We start from the raw sequence: 16,679 nt of genomic DNA, 5'->3' as shown, positions 1-16,679 counted from the left end.
GAGACTTGAAGATTTTCTTCAAGAAACGCTGCAAATGAGTTAATGTGATAAGAACCGAGAGATTCATCAGCTGACATGTGTGTACGTGTGAACAGAGTATAGTTGCAAGGAATTTGGAGAGGTCATATGCGTTCTCAGATTTGAAGAAAATGAAAAAGTTTGACAGTTGAGGAATTTGCCTAAGCATATTGTTCTTGGGTTCCAGAGTTGTACAGATCCGAAAGTTCACACAATTGAGGAATCTCGTGAAAATCTTAGATGCTTAGTGAAGTTAATCAATAGTGAGGTGATAGGCAGTGTTTGAGGAATCAGATGCATATGGATTCTTGAGGAAAACATATTTCACATCTCAGAGGTAAAATAGTACATCAAACTTGCTATAAAAATAGGGTTTTTATTTACCCTAGATGGCGCGCATGAAGAACAGAGAAGAGTTGCAGGGAGAAGCTCTTTGGTGCGTGTCCAATGCGCCCTAACCCGGCAGCAGAGGACGTCTACGGCGGCGGCGGACGAAGATGGTCCGACTCCGGCGTCGTTTCGGTGACGGAAAAGTCAAGGCAGTGAAGCTCTTCTTTGCCGGCGACGAGACTTCTAGCGCTGGCGGTAGGGTTCGGGGCTTTTGCTGTAGCAGGAGAGCGACGCAGCGAAGAAGTGTTTGCCAAGGGGGATAAGGACATATTTATAGCCAGGCAGTTACTGTTGGCACAAAGAAATCGAACCAAATAGCCCCTGCCTCTATGTCTCCGCAGGACACGTGTAGCTTGCGGGCAAAGCGGTGGAGATCGTGGTTACCCGGACGAGGAAAGTGGGGTTCAGTTACTGTTCATTTAAAAAAATATTTTTGAAGATTTGAGGATTTCGTTACAAAATCATCAGCTGACAAGGATGCAGTGAGGATTTCAAACAAGGTTTCAAGTAGAACGCATATGAAGAATTGAATAGATTGGATGAGAATAGCATAGAGGGAAAGTAGGGTCCGATCACATTCACTTAGATGAAATATCAACTTGAAGGAATAGCTATAAGTAAATACTGTTGAGGACTTGAAATCACAGTCTATCTAGGTAAACGAAAGTCATCAAGTGTTTTTGAAGATTTGAGGATTTTATTATAAATCGTCACAATGAAGAACAACAATTTTGAAGAAAATAAAATTTTGAGGAAATGGAACTTTGAAGAAAATCAACTTGAGGAATTTCATGTTGCGCGGTGGCGTTACCCACCATATAAGAATGTTTATTACAGACGCCGCGTACAATTGTCGTAGGGCCCTAAGAATCAATTTCGTCGTTGATTTCTTCACATTCAGAGTGATATTCTTCATCAGTTGAAGAAAATTGATTCATCATGTGTTGCACATCTAAGTCATCAATTTTGCATAAGTGTTAGGATGTGTGCATGTTTTTACAAAACATTTGAAGATTCTAAGATATTTAGCTCACACCGCAACTTGCAAAACCTTTTCTCATCCAAGGGCTTAGTGAAGATATCTGCCAGTTGATCATCAGTCTTCACATGGTCGATGAGGATATTGCCCTTGACGACACGGTCCCGGAAAAATGATGACGAATCTGGATGTGCTTAGTCTTCGAGTGATGTACTGGGTTGTATGCAATCTTGATTGCACTCTCATTGTCACAGTAGAGAGGCACATTCTTCATGTTGATGCCATCGTCCTTGAGGGTTTGCTTCATCCACAGCAATTGAGCACAGCATGAACCCGCAGCAATGTACTCGGCTTCGACAGTGGAGAGTGATACGCAGTTCTGTTTCTTTGAGGACCAGCAAACTAGTGATCTTCCAAGGAAATGGCATGTGCCAGATGTTGACTTGCGATCCACACGGTCACCGGCATAGTCAAAATCAGAATACACTACCAGATGAAGATTTGAGCCCTTGGGATACCATAATCCTAGTGTCGTGTGTGAGCTAAGTATTGAAGAATATGCTTCACAGCCTTATGGTGTGATTCCTTCGGTTTTGCTTGAAAACGTGCACACATGCAAACACTAAGCATTATATCTGGCCTAGATGCACATAGATATAATAAAGAGCCAATCATAGAGCGATATACCTGCTGATCAAATTCTTTACCATTTTCATCAGTGCCGAGGTGGACGTTGGTTGGCATTGGAGTCTTGGCACCTTTGCATTCGTGCATATCGAATTTCCTCAGAACATCCTTGAGGTATTTCTCCTGTGATATGAAGATTCCATTGCGTTGTTGACGAATTTGAAGACCTAAGAAGAATTTCAGCTCCCCCATCATGGACATATGATATTCTTCACTCATCATGTAAGCAAATTCATCACTGTATCGTTTGTCAGTACAGCCAAATATAATGTCATCGACATATATCTGGCACACAAATAGCTCATTATCATAGGATTTAGTGAAAAGAGTTGGATCGAGTGAACCAGGTTTGAAGCCTTTCTTCATGAGGAATTCCTTCAATGTATCATACCATGCCCGAGGGGCTTGCTTGAGACCATAGAGCGCCTTTTTGAGTCTGAAGACTTTGTCTGGATTCTTTGGATCCTCAAAACCTGGGGGCTGAGCAACATATACTTCTTCCTCAAGCTTACCATTGAGGAATGCACTTTTCACATCCATTTGATATAATATGACGTTATGATGATTAGCATAAGCAAGTAGTATTCGAATGGCTTCAAGTCTAGCAACAGGTGCAAAAGTTTCATCGAAATCTATTCCGTCAACTTGGGTGTAGCCTTGGGCTACAAGTCGTGCCTTATTCCTCACCACTTGACCATCCTCATCTTGCTTGTTTCGGAAAATCCACTTGGTTCCGATGATATTGTGCTTGCGAGGATATGGTCGTTTGACGAGCTCCCATACGTCATTCAGCTTGAATTGAAGAAGTTCGTCTTGCATAGCTTGGATCCACTTCGGTTCCAGGAAAGCCTCAGCAACTTTTGAAGGTTCTTTGATAGATACAAAGGAGAAATGCCCAAAAAAGTTAACTAAGTGTGAAGCTTTTGAGCGAGTGATAGGACCTGGCGCATTGATGTCATTGAGGATTTTGTCAAGTTCTACTTCATTTGCAATCCTCGGATGAGCTGGTTGAGGATTTCGTCTGGGCTGAGGAAGTGGTTCTGGAGCCATTTCCTCAGGAGCACCTTCTTGATTTTCATCAGTGATGGGGATGGTTTCTTCATAAATTTCCTCAGCGGGAACAATGTCTTCAGTAGGTTTGAGCTTTATTGCTTCCTCAGGAGACAGCTTATCTGGATCAGAAGGCAATTTCTCTCTTTGCGAGCCATTAGTTTCATCGAACCGCACATCTACAGTCTCAACAACTTTGTTGTGATAGTTGTTGAAGACTCTGTAGGTGTGCGAGTCCTTTCCATAACCAAGCATAAAACCCTCATGTGCCTTAGGTGCAAGTTTTGAGCTATGGTGAGGATCTCTAATCCAACATTTTGCACCGAAGACTTTGAAATAACTTACATTGGGTTTCTTATCAGTGAGGAGTTCATATGAGGTTTTCTTGAGGAATTTGTGAAGATATACCCTGTTGATGATACGGCATGCAGTGTTGATTGCTTCAGGCCAAAAGCGACGAGGAGTCTGATATTCTTCAAGCATAGTTCTTGCCATCTCAACCAGAGTCATGTTCTTCCTTTCGACGACACCGTGGTGTTGAGGAGTATAAAGAGCAGATAATTCGTGAGTGATACCAAGTTCATCAAGATAATCATCAAGACCAGTGTTTTTGAACTCTGTTCCATTATCACTCCTGATATGTTTGATCTTGATGCCAAAGTTCGTCGAGGCCCTTGAAGAAAATCGTTTGAAGATTTCCTGCACTTCAGTTTTATATATGATGATATGCACCCATGTATATCTGGAATAATCATCAACTATGACGAAGCCATATAAAGATGCTGCATTGGTTAGTGTGGCATAGTGAGTAGGTCCAAATAGATGCATATGAAGCAATTCGAAGGGACGAGTAGTGGTCATGATAGTCTTCGAGGGATGCTTGGATCTGGTCATTTTCCCAGATTCACATGCACCGCAGAGATGATCCTTGAGGAATTTGACTGATTCGATGCTGATGACATGCTTCTTCTTCGCGAGCGTGTGCAAATTCCTCATGCCTGCATGACCTAGTCTTCGGTGCCACAGCCATCCTTCTGAGGTTTTTGCTAGTAAGCAAGTGGCCGGTTGAGGACCTGTAAAGAAATCAACAATGTACAAATCCCCTCTTCTTACACCTTCGAAGACTTTGGATCTGTCAGATTCCATGATGACTACACATCTATATCTACCAAAGATAACAATCATATCAAGATCACAAAGCATCAAGACTGACATGAGGTTAAAACCAAGGGATTCAACAAGCATCACTTTGTCCATATGCCTATCCTTGGAAATAGCCACTTTGCCAAGTCCCAATACCTTGCTTTTACCTTTGTCAGCATATGTGATTTGCTTCAGAGGTGATGGAGTTAGTGGCATATTCATCAGCAAGCTTTTATCACCAGTCATGTGATGTGTGCAGCCACTATCAAGAACCCACTCAGTATTCTTGGGTTTGTCATCCTTTGAACCTTTTGCCATGAAGCAGTAGGTTGGAGCGAAGTCATCAGCATAGTCATCAGTGTGGATGGTGTTATCATCTTCTTCAAGGTTGAAGATTGACTTGCTGACGAAAGTGGTTGCAAGTGCAAGACTGGCCTGTCCGGATTCTGAGTCTTCATCAGAACTCTCTTCTTCATCATATTCCTCTGATTCTGCCTCGGAATCCATTTCCTTGCCAATAAGTGCCCGAGCCTTTCTGAAACTAGACTTCTTGTGAGATGAGGGCTTTGAAGATGAGGATTTTGAAGATTTCTTCTTCTTCTTTGATCATCAGAACTGTCATCCTTGTATTTCTTCTTCTTTCATTCCTTTCCCCAACGGGGACAATCAGCAATGTAATGACCCGATTTCTTGCATTTGTGACAGGTTCTTTTCTTGTAGTCCTCAGATGAAGATTCTGATTTCCTCATGTCTCTTCTTGAAGATTTACCGAACTGGCCATGTCGTGTAAACCTCTGGAATTTCCTCACGAGCATTGCAAGCTCCTGTCCAAATTCTTCAGGGTCACCAATGCTGTCATCTGAGTCTTCTTCTTCAGATGAGGAAATTGCTCTAGCGTTCAGTGCACGTGGTGTAGAATAGCTTGGTCCATATAGATCTTTATTTTCTTCTTGCTGGAATTCATGAGTATTGAGCCTTTCGAGTATATCAGCTGGATCAAGCATCTTGTAGTCTGGTCTTTCTTGAATTATCAGAACTAAAGTATCAAATGAAGAATCCAAAGATCTTAGCAGTTGCTTCACAACTTCGTGATTAGTAATGTCTCAAGCTCCCAGTGCTTGCAGTTCATTTGATATGTCAGTGAGGCGATCAAAGGTATCTTGGTAGCTTTCATTGTCATGCCTCTTGAAGCGATTGAAGAGATTGCGAAGAACATCAACAAGAGAGTCACACTGGGTTGATACTCCTTCATTTACTTTGCACAGTCTCTCCCAGATAAGTGTTGCAGAGCCCAAAGCACTCACTCTTCCAAACTGGCCTGGGCTCAGATGGCCACAGATGATATTCTTCGCTTGAGAATCAAGTTGCTTGAATTTCTTCACATCAGCAGCAGAGACACTAGCAGAGATGATGGGGACGACATGTTCCACAATATACTAGAGATCATTGTCAATAGCTTGTAGATGCATCTGCATCTTTGTCTTCCAGAAGGGAATGTTCTTTCCTTCGAAAGTAGGACATGCTGCAATAACCTTAATCATGCCTACAGTTGATATAACTAAAACTCCAGGTGGTTAAACCAAAATCACACAGAACAAGGGAGTACCTTGCTCTGATACCAATTGAAAGTGCGTTATATCGACTAGAGGGGGTGAATAGGAGATTTTTAGAATTTCATCACTGAGGAAATTCCTTTTGAGGAAATTCCTCACTGATGACTAACTTACAGCGGAAACAGTAAAGGATCAGGAGTGCAAAGTTTCACAACAACAATTTTTCAGTGTGAGGAATGTGAAAACAGATTGCACAGTGAGCAGGCACGCAGAAAACACATGAGGATTAACTAGCGTGAAGAATTTGGGGTTGAGGAATTTCAGAGAAAGTCTTCAGCAAATTCTTCAAACAGTGATAGTGAAAGTCATCAAGACATAATCTGAGGATTGTAAAGAGATGAGGAATTAGAACCCGTTTCACAACGAAGACGGTAGTTGATGACCCAGTTCCAACTGCTGTGACAGTTGTACATCTGGTTTGGAGCGGCTTGGTATTGAAACCAAAAGACACACAGTCCCGGGACACACAGTCCCTACCGTATTCTCCTTGGGCTAAGAACACACAGTCCTCGCCCAACACTCGTGGTAAGTCTTCAGGGCAGACTTCCAAACCCTCACAAACTTGGTCACCCGGCGATCCACAATTGACTGCTGGATTGCTCTAGACCATGGCGCCTAACCGTCTGGAGGATGCACAGTCCTCAAAGGTAAAAGGCTTCAGTCCCACGCAGGAACAACTTCTTCAGTGATGCTCAATCACTTGGTTCTCGGTTTGTGGTTTGGTGTTTGGGATATTTCCTCACTGATTAATTTCTCTCGAAGACTCTGAGGAATTGGGTTGCTCTTATAACAAGTGTCAGTTTCTAACGGAGCAGCCAACCAGCTAATGGTTGTGGGGGGTGGCTATTTATAGCCTGGGAGCATCCCAACATGATTTGACACTAATGCCCTTAAATAATATGACTGTTGGTATGGATAAGACCAATGATGTGGCGTGGCTATCGAAACGGTCGGAACCCTCAACTGTGAGAGTCCTCATGTCACTCGTATTCCTCACTTGAGGGTTTTGGTAGGATTAGGCTTGGGTTGAGCATCATGAGGAAATTCATTTCAAAGTGTAACTTCGACCCCCTTTAACAGCACGGTGTTCCTATTACTCAAGTGTGAAGAAAACAAAACAGAAATTGTAAATCTTCATGCTTCAAAGTCTTCAGAATGATTTTCTTCACGGCACACCAAATTCCTCAATTTCAATATCTTCATGAGGAATATCAATTTCATCGCAGATTCTTCGCGATTCAATTCTTCAGCTTGAGACTAATTTCTTCAACCGAAGATATACATTTTTAGGGGTCGATATTCATCAAATATTTCAAACTCCTCAATGACTTATAGATCCCGTGTACACTCATGAACACATTAGATACTTAACCTATAAGTCTTCAAACCACCAAAATCACTAAGGGGCACTAGATGAACTTACAGTAAGTCTTTAGGGCAGACTTCCAAACCGTCACTAACTCGGTCACCCGGCGGTACATAATTGACTGTTGGATGCTCTAGACCATGTCGCCTAGCCGTCTGGAGGATACAAATTCCTCAAAGGTAACAAGCGTCGGTTCCACATAGGAATAACTTCTTCAGTGATGCTCAATCACTTGGGTTTCGGTTTGGGTTTGGGTGTTTGGGGTATTTCCTCACTTGATGATTTTCTCTCAAAGTCCTCGAGGAATTGGGTTGGTCTAGATGACAAGTGTTAGTTTCTCTTGGAGAAGCCAACCAGCTAGTGGTTGTGGGGCGGCTATTTATAGCCTCGAAACATCCCGACATGATTTGACATTAATGCCCTTAATGATATGACCGTTGGGTGGATAAGATTTGGGACAGGTGGCGCGTGGCGTGGCAACGGTCGGAACTTTCAACTGTGAAAGTCCTCATGTCTCTCATGTTCCTCACTTTGAGGATCTGGTAGGTGTAGGTTTGAGTTGAGCATCATGAGGAAATTATTTCCATAGTTTTTACCTTGACCCCCTTTAATAGTATGGTGTTCTTATGACTCGAGAATGAAGAAAATGAAACACAAAGAGTAAATCTTGAATCTTCAAAGTCTTCAGAGTATTTTCTTCGGGACATACCGGATTCTTCGTCTTCAATATCTTCATGAGGAATATCAATTTCTTCGCGATTGTCACATCCCTGACACCTTAATCAAGTTAGCATTGTGCTCATATCTTCTTTGCATTGCATCTAGGAAATTTTCAACAAGAACAAAGTAAGTGGTGAAGGAAAAATAAAAAAACCCTAGCCACTTCTCAAATTAAAGGAAATTTCAAACTAGTTAAAATCAATGAACCCAAAATGGCCTCAAGAAAAGTTCAACTTTTCTGATAAATCATGGAAGCAAATAAGCAATGAAGGAAACCATTTTCATAACCCTTTTGGCATTTTAAATAAATGCAAAAAGCTACTGGTTTCAAGTTTAAAATTTGAATTCAAAAACTTTAAGTTTTCAAAAATGTTGAAAACTCCAGGAATGGTTGGATATATTCCAACAAATATTCTGGTGTGTTCAAAATAGTTTTTACAAACTATTTTGGAGCTGAAATAAATAGCAAATCAAATAGTTAGCAAAACAGAAAAAAAACAGAAAAAAAAGGAGGAAGGAATTACCTGTTGCTCACCTTAGCCCAGGCCCAGTCGCTGTCGTCTTCCTCCACGCCAGTAGGAGCAGGAGGTGGCCAGGCAGGCACAGAGCTGCGTGGAGGCGCGCGACGCCGCGCGCCTCCACGCAGCTCTCTGCCTGCCTGCCTGGACGCCGCTTCGTGCTGGCGAGCACGGGGATAACCTCCCCGAGCACGTATCTATCCATTCCCGTGCTCCATCTTCCCCCTCTCCTCTCGGTTCTTCCGATCCCCACTGCCGCCATTGACAGGAGCTCGAGCTCGAGCTGCCCGTGCCCCTAGCCACAAGATCTTCCTCCCGAGTGTGCCATTAGCTCCGCCTTGACAAGTTGGTCCTCCCTGCAGAAGCCGAAGCCTCCCCGAGCCCTGCAACGCCCACGGCACCGTTGTCTTCAACCTTCGGCCGCCGGCGAGCTCTCCTCGATTCGTCGCCCTCAGCGCTTCCCCGAGCCGTCTAAGCCCTCCTCTGCACTCCTCGTGAGCTTGCGCAACTTTTCCCTAAGTTTTCCCCGTCGATCTCCTCCTCTAGGCCTAGTTCCACCGGAGCCCGGCGAGGACCGCCGCTGCAGCTCATCGCCGGTAGCCCTCCGGTGAAGAGTTGGTCCGTCTGAGGCCACCAGCAGCCTCACGACGTCACGTAGATGCTTTAGGAGCCCAGCCCCGCGCGATTTGACCCTGTGTTCGATGACTTCGACGATGGCCGAACTTGGTCGCCGCCGAGCTCGTCGCCGGCGTCGATTCCGGCCACCCCAGCCCCTAGGGTTTGCCCCATCATGCGCGCCGTCGATTGGCCGTTCTCCCCATGGTCTCCGCCGTGCGTTTGGTCGTCGGAGGCAAGTTTCCGATCCCTCCGCCGTACTGGTGGTCGCCGGAGGCTCCCCCCGGCGAGGACGACCTCGCCGCCGGTGGATCTCAGCTGGCCTGAGCCACTGACGTGTGGGGCCAGCCTCTGGATAATCTGGTCTAATAAAAATAAAATTAAATAAACTAATAAGTCACTGACATGTGGATCCAGTGAGGTTAATTAGCTAATTAAGATTAAAACTAATCTAAAACTGACGAGAGTCATTGACCAGTGGGTCCCACTGGTCATGTTTGACTTTCAACGGCCAGTTGGACCTGCTGATGCAGTAAAGAGTTTTCTGATTTAAAATAATTTCAGAAAAATGCCAAAACTTCTAAAAATCATAGAAATTAATCTGTAACTCCAATGAAAATAATTTATATATGAAAAAGTATCAGAAAAATCCAAGGAATCTGAATATGTCATTTTCAAACATGTTTGAAAATGTTACTAAACCCAAACATATAGATTAATGAATAAGTTAACTTTCATAAATACTTTGGAGATGGAATTTGGAAAATATTTAAATTTCACTACAAATGATATGATCAAACATTGTCCAAATCACAAACCAGCAACCTAACATGTCATTTCCATGCATGTTAAAAGCAAGTTGATCTGAGCATCAGGTCGAATCAATTAAAATGGTATTCGAGAATACCTCATTTGAAGTGATATTTGAATTTGATTCAAATCAACTTCAAACCTAATAAATGTTAGCTATAATATTATACCACCTTGCATCCTCATGCCATGCTCATGCATCATCTTGTTGCACATGATTGTTATTGATTGTTGTCATTCCTTTTTGGTAGGCTCCGCTCCCCCGGATTCCACCGAATATCCGTCTGACGGATATTATCCCTCCTCTGAGCAACAAGGCAAGGAACCATTTTGATCATCCCGATAAATCCCATGTTCTCACTCCTGCACTTACTTATTGCATTAGGATCAAATGCTTCAAATGCTTTTGCCACGTTAGTTGAACCCACTTCCTTTGCATGACCTATCCTTGTCACAGTAAATAGCTGAACCTTGCAACCTAGCATACCTGGTAGTTGCTTGAGCCATGATGTGCCTTATCCTGCTATGCGTGCTATGCTTAGAGTTGTGTATGGTCTGTCATCTGGGAGATGAACAGAATTGTGAGAATGTGTTCAGTAAGTAAAGGTTGTGTGTTGAACCTGATTTGGTAAAGGTACCGGTGAAAGGCTGTGTAGGAGTACATGGCGGGTTGTTTCATTGGAACCGTCCTTAGGAACTTAGTTCCGTGTATGTAATCCAAGACTAGATACTACCACACGTTGGGATACTTAATTGACCCTATCGACTTATTAATCGCTTAGTACTCGGTCCAGGAGTTGCAAGTAGTTTCTGGTGTTTATAGTCATGCTGGAGGCCGTGCATAGCGCTGACCTGAGAGGTGGGCTGTGAAGCGGTAGGCAGTGGCACGGTGTACCAAGTGGCACCCGGATGGTGGGCTTGGGAACCCTACGCACATCGTTTGAGGCCGTGGCGGAAACCTCGGCTGGACTTCTGTGCGGGTTACTCTCAGATAGGCGATAAACTTGGACTAGGTATTAGCGTGGTTAACGGTCATGGCCGACTCCCTCGCTGGGCTTCCGCTTGAAGGTTGCCGAGGTGCATGACGTGCACATGGAGATAAGTGGCGAGAGCGTGTGTGACGAAGTACACCCCTGCAGGGTTATGATCTATTCGAATATCCGCGTCCACGGATATGGACTACTTGGAGACATATGTTGTTCATAGATAACTTCAATGGCTACTCATAAAATTGCCAAGATAAGCGTGAGTGTCGTGGACGGCATTTCCATATGGAGACGGAATGATTCCATGATGGAGTATTGTTGTGGTGTTAGTGGACTCGTGTGCGAGAAATCAAGTTGTTAAAAATTGTTTTAAAATGTAAGTTGTCTAGCCACGAGTCAAATGCTAGCTTTCCGCATGAAACCCCACAATTCTTTATTGATACATTGCATGAGTAGTTAGTTATCCTAAAGTCTTGCTGAGTACCTCCGTACTCATGTTTGCTTAATAATTGTTGCAGAGGTTGCTAATGACCCTAATGGAGGGTTCTTCCTAGACATCGACGACGACGAGTAGCTGGTGTCCCAGCTACGATCTGGCCCTAGGTTGGGTCTGTAGTATAGTCAGGCCATGTGCCTTCTAGTTTCATCTGTCTGTACTCAGACAGTTTTAAACACTTCCACTGGCTTGTAACTGAATGACTGCTATGATGGGTCGTGAGACCTTTACTGTGTAATATTATGTGTGTGGCTCTTCCGAGCCTCTTAAATAAAGCTTGTATGTTTATGGTTATGTTGTGATGCCATCGATGTATCTATACATATTGGTATGCCATGCGTACGTGTGTCGTACTTGATATGTATGGGGTTCGATTACCTAGCCGTAAACTTTAGTAGCACTCTTTACAGGGAAATGCCCCTTTGTGATCCAACGAGCCATGGTAGTTCGCTACTGCTCCGGACACATTGGTTGACCGGCGTGTGTCCTTCTTAGCTGATGTGTCTGTCCCCTTTGGGGAAATGTCACACGATGTAATGGAGTCCTTGTAGCTTGCTACAACTCGTCTACATTCGCTGGTGACCGACACCTGCTTTGCTGGGTCATGTATGTCTGTCCTTGTGCGGAACTGCCACTTTGGTTTATGACTAGACATGTCGATCCGGGTTCTTTGTCATTGGAATGCTAGCGACACAATTGCATACGCGAATCAAAAGGCGCAAACGGTCCCGGCTAAGGTAAGGCTGCAGCCGTGGGGTTAACCGTGCGTGAGACCGCAAAGGGATGCGATGTGTTACAGGTTGCATTCCTATGGCTTAGGATCGGGGTCCCGACAGCGTTGGTATCAGAGCCTGACTGACTGTAGGACTAGTAAGCCAAACTGGTCGAAGTTGAGTCTAGAATTGCTTTAGTTATATATAAGGGAATTGTTTGTGGAAGGGAACGTAAGACTCTTGTTCTCTTCTCAAGTTATTCTATTCTGGTCATCCTCGTCTTTTCTGCGGGAATTAAGGACTAGGTTACTCATCTTCTTCTAGGCTCGTGTTTCTGATCGGTAGATTATAAGACTATGGGTCAAGAGTTATATTGGGTTTCTTTCATTCCTAGGAGAAAGGAAGTAAGTTTGATGATCAGAGAATTGAACTTGATAGTTGAGTGGTTATGCTATTTCATTTTGGGTTGTCTCAAAATTTGTTTTTGAGCATTTACAGCCGTTATGCTGCCCAATTTTGCATTCAGAGCTCTAATGCTTTTGCATTACTCTCTATTTTCAGATGCCTGCCCGTCCTTCTCGTCAGGTGGTACGTCTGACCAGGTGCATTGATGTGCCGGGTCATATGGCCATGCTGGTCAGGGTGATGTCGATGTGCGGTTACCGCTGGTACCCCGAGTACACAATGGAGCAACAGTACCGAGACTTCAACCAGAGCTAGTATATCTTCACTGTTAGGGTATTTCCAGACTACCCTGGAGCTGAGGAGCCAATCCATTGGTCCTATGGGTTGGGAGTCACTGTTGACATGGCAGTACAAGATGCTGCCTATTCAATGCTGACCATTATGAGGGCGATACATGCACTGCTGCAGAATTCAGAGTTCTGCTATGTTCCTGCCTCTCAGCCTAGTGAAGAGGGATACCTCAGCGGAGTCTATTTTGATTCTTCTATGGAGGACCCACTACTGCAGTCCACTGCTGAGATGCTAGAGAATAGAGACAGGGATGCTCGTGCTCTCCGCATGGAGCTTTATGCTACCCGTGCCCGTTTGTGGACGGCTTTGACGCAGCTGGCACCGGTAGTCCAGACAGGGTACGGAGATATGGAGATGCTGAACCCTGTTAGGACCCATCTTCCGGCCCACGTTGACTGGCCAGCTATAGGAGGAGTCACCCCTCTTCGGGGACCCCTACTACCACCAGTCAGGGGACCGAGGCCACATCCGTGTCCTTATGGATCCCAGGGATCTCAGGCCAGAGTGTTTCCTGATCCGCAGGTTGAGCTTCCAGGCCATGCAGGTAATCTCTATGAGATGTTCTATGCGGATGCCTGAGCTGTGAGTGGAAGGATGGTACGGTAGTAGTCGTACGTTCACAGTCCTGCGTGAATTGTGAAGTATGCTTGTGATGTGAAATGAATTCCGGAGGCCTAGATAAATAATGTATAGGAAGCTTGTAAGCCTCTGATGAGTAGTTTCATAATTTCAGTAGCTTGCTCTTCGATTAAGGTTGTACTGAGCTATGTAAGGGTGTGTATGAACCATGGTGTATATATAGCAGATGCTTGTTACCATGTTGTTCGGATATTCATTTCCGCATTCCGTGTGTTCAGTACATTCTTAATCCATAGCTAGTATTGATATGATATTGGTCTAAGCTGTGAGTTTGTTTGCCAGGATGGTGTTCACCAGGTTGAACCGTGCCCCTGCTCATGAGCAAGGCGAGGGTATTCAAGCATCGCACGAAGACCTGCCTCACCCGCCCTCTCTGACGGAAGTTATGCTTGAGGCAGAGAGGAACAAAAGGGAGACCAACCGACTGTTAGAGCGTATTGAGCAGAATACGGCTCGTCAGCCTAGGAATGTTGCAGTGTCCCTCAACGACTTTGTGAAGCTGAATCCTCCAAAGTTTCATCACTCCGTCGATCCCCTCGACGTTGATGACTGGCTGTGCAGCATCTCACACAAGATTCGCTCTGCAAATGTTTCTGAGGCCGACAAGGTGACCTTTGCGGCGTAGTTCCTGGAAGGACCCGCCAATCTATGGTGGGAGAACTTTGAAGCGATGCGTCCTGCTGAACCAGCAGCCACATGGGCAGACTTCAGTGCAGCCTTTCGTCTGCATCATATTCCAGAGGGCTTGATGGACAGAAAGAGAGAGGAGTTATGTGCTTTCACCCAGGGCAAGTTGACCGTGGATGCCTATAGCCGCGAGTTCGGTAACCTCGCCCGCTATGCAACAGAGGAGGTGTCTACTGACGCCAAGAAGCAAGCAAGATTTCGTAAGGGTCTGAGCCATGAGCTTCGTCATGATCTCCGCCTCCACGAGTGTGCAAGCTTTCAAGCCCTGGTCAACAAGGCGATCAGTGCCGAGACTGGTCATACCGACCTTGAAGCCACAAGGAAGCACTCCCGTGACTTTGGCTCGTCATCTGGTTCCGCGTTTCCAAAACGCAGGTTGTGGGTTCCGAACAGTTCTCTGCCGCCTAGATACACTCCAAGGACATCCTACGTGGCGCCTCAGACGAATCAGACCAACCCTCCAGCAAAAACTTATGGTGGTCCAGCTAGCAACGCTGCACCACGTGCCAACCAAGTGATATGCTACAAGTGTGGAGAACTAGGGCACTATTCCCGTGAGTGTCCTCAAAATGTGGGTGCCAAGCAACCCGGAAAGTCCGTCGGGCAAGGCAAGTCGGGCAAACCTTACTATGTGAAGCCAACTCCTGCACGTGGCCGTGTGAACTATGCCTCAGCAGAAGAAGCTGCAGAGGATCCCGACGTCATACTGGGTACGCTTCTTGTTAATCATCACCCAGCGTCTGTTCTCTTTGACACTGGGTCTTCTCATTCCTTCATTTCAGAAAGTTATGCACAGTTGCATAACATGTCTTTTTGTGATATGACAATCCCATTGGTTGTCCAAACTCCTGGTAGTAAATGGAAAACCTCTAGGATAACCTATGACAATGAAATTCTAGTAGACAGGCTAGTTTTCCTAGCCTCATTGATAGCCTTGAAATCTTCGGATATTAATATCATCTTGGGTATGGACTGGATGTCAGCTCACTATGCCAAGATTGATACTCATTCTAGAAATGTTCAACTTACTCATCCCTCGGGTGAGATAGTCAATGTCTCTACTCGAGTTGCCAAATGCCAACTCTATTCCGGAACTTGAAGACATTCCGGTAGTCCGTGACTTCCCGGATGTTTTTCCAGAGGAACTGCCAGGAATTCCACCTGACAGAGATGTAGAGTTCGTGATAGATCTTGTTCCGGGAACTGTACGAATAGCCAGAAGACCATATAAGATGGCACCCCTGGAGCTAGCCAAACTTAAGAAGCAACTAGATGAGGCACTGCGGTGGTGGTGGAGACCATGACGAGGGAGTGGTGACGGAGAAGATGGTGGCAGAGATGACGACAACGATGGAGGCGACGGAGCCGGGTTCCTTCGCCGCGGCACTAGACGCACAGAGACGACGATGGTAGTGGTGGAGGTGGAGACGGAGACGATGGCGGTGGAGATGGTGGCAGTATGGAGTCGGAGATGGTGACGGCAGCCAGGGCTTGGTCGTTGGCGGCGGCGGTGGGTTGGGGATTGATTTGGGGGTGGGGAATAGATCTCGGTTTGTATATGGGTGGTTGGATTTGACGGACAGTGGTATGTTTGCTAGTGTTGACCCACGTGGCCAATGCCATTTGCTATGTATTTTTGTTTTAGTTTATTTTTTGGTACACGTTATTTTGTATTTCTATATATGCTCACTTTTTTATTTATTATGTTATTTATTTCATAAATTATGATTTTTTTTCATTTTGATTCTTTGTGAATAGATATATATATATATATATAATTAAATTAGCATTTCAAAAGATAATACATATATATGAGAACAACATAGATTTCTTTAATTAATTTGCCATGCTTACATACATTACAGAAGGATAATAAACAATAATAAATATAATTTACTAGTACTGGATTTAGACTAAGGACATCATTGTTGTGATGACGACCATGAGAAGAAATGCTGCCATCGATCCATCTCGGAGAAATAGGCCAAGCATGGAACCAGTTAAAACTGCATATCAAAGCATCTTTAATTTTTTTGATTTGGCCTGGCATCAAATCGTTCTTGAGTTGCATGTACTCTATATGTCGTCTCAATGGTCCAATGGAGTAGTCAAGAAACTCATTTATGTAGAATGACGTCGTGAGAACGCTTCATAAGGGTGCGTACGACCGTCCCCTCGGCCCCGAGCGCTCCCGCCTCTGCCAAGAACGCAGCTGCCTTGACTAAGAGCGCAACCTCTTCCACCTTAAGTGTGGCTGCATCCATTGAAAGAGCCTCTGCGGTGGCCGAAATGGCATCTGTAGGCGCGAAGAAGGCAGCTGCAACTAGTGCGACGTCGGCTGCAACCGCCAAGAGCGCTTGACCAGCGCACCGTTCCGCGTAGGCTGCCCTCGCCCGGGTCGACGCCATCTAGGATAATATCGAGAACGCCCACGCCAAGACACTCGAGGCTTCGTTGGAATCCAGCATGCACCACACGTCTGAAGAGGCGGCT

The sequence above is a fragment of the Hordeum vulgare genome, chromosome 7H (genome assembly GCF_904849725.1).
Source record: "Hordeum vulgare subsp. vulgare chromosome 7H, MorexV3_pseudomolecules_assembly, whole genome shotgun sequence".
NCBI classification, from domain to species: Eukaryota; Viridiplantae; Streptophyta; class Magnoliopsida; order Poales; family Poaceae; genus Hordeum; species Hordeum vulgare.
Note: the sequence above shows the minus strand (reverse complement) of the source record.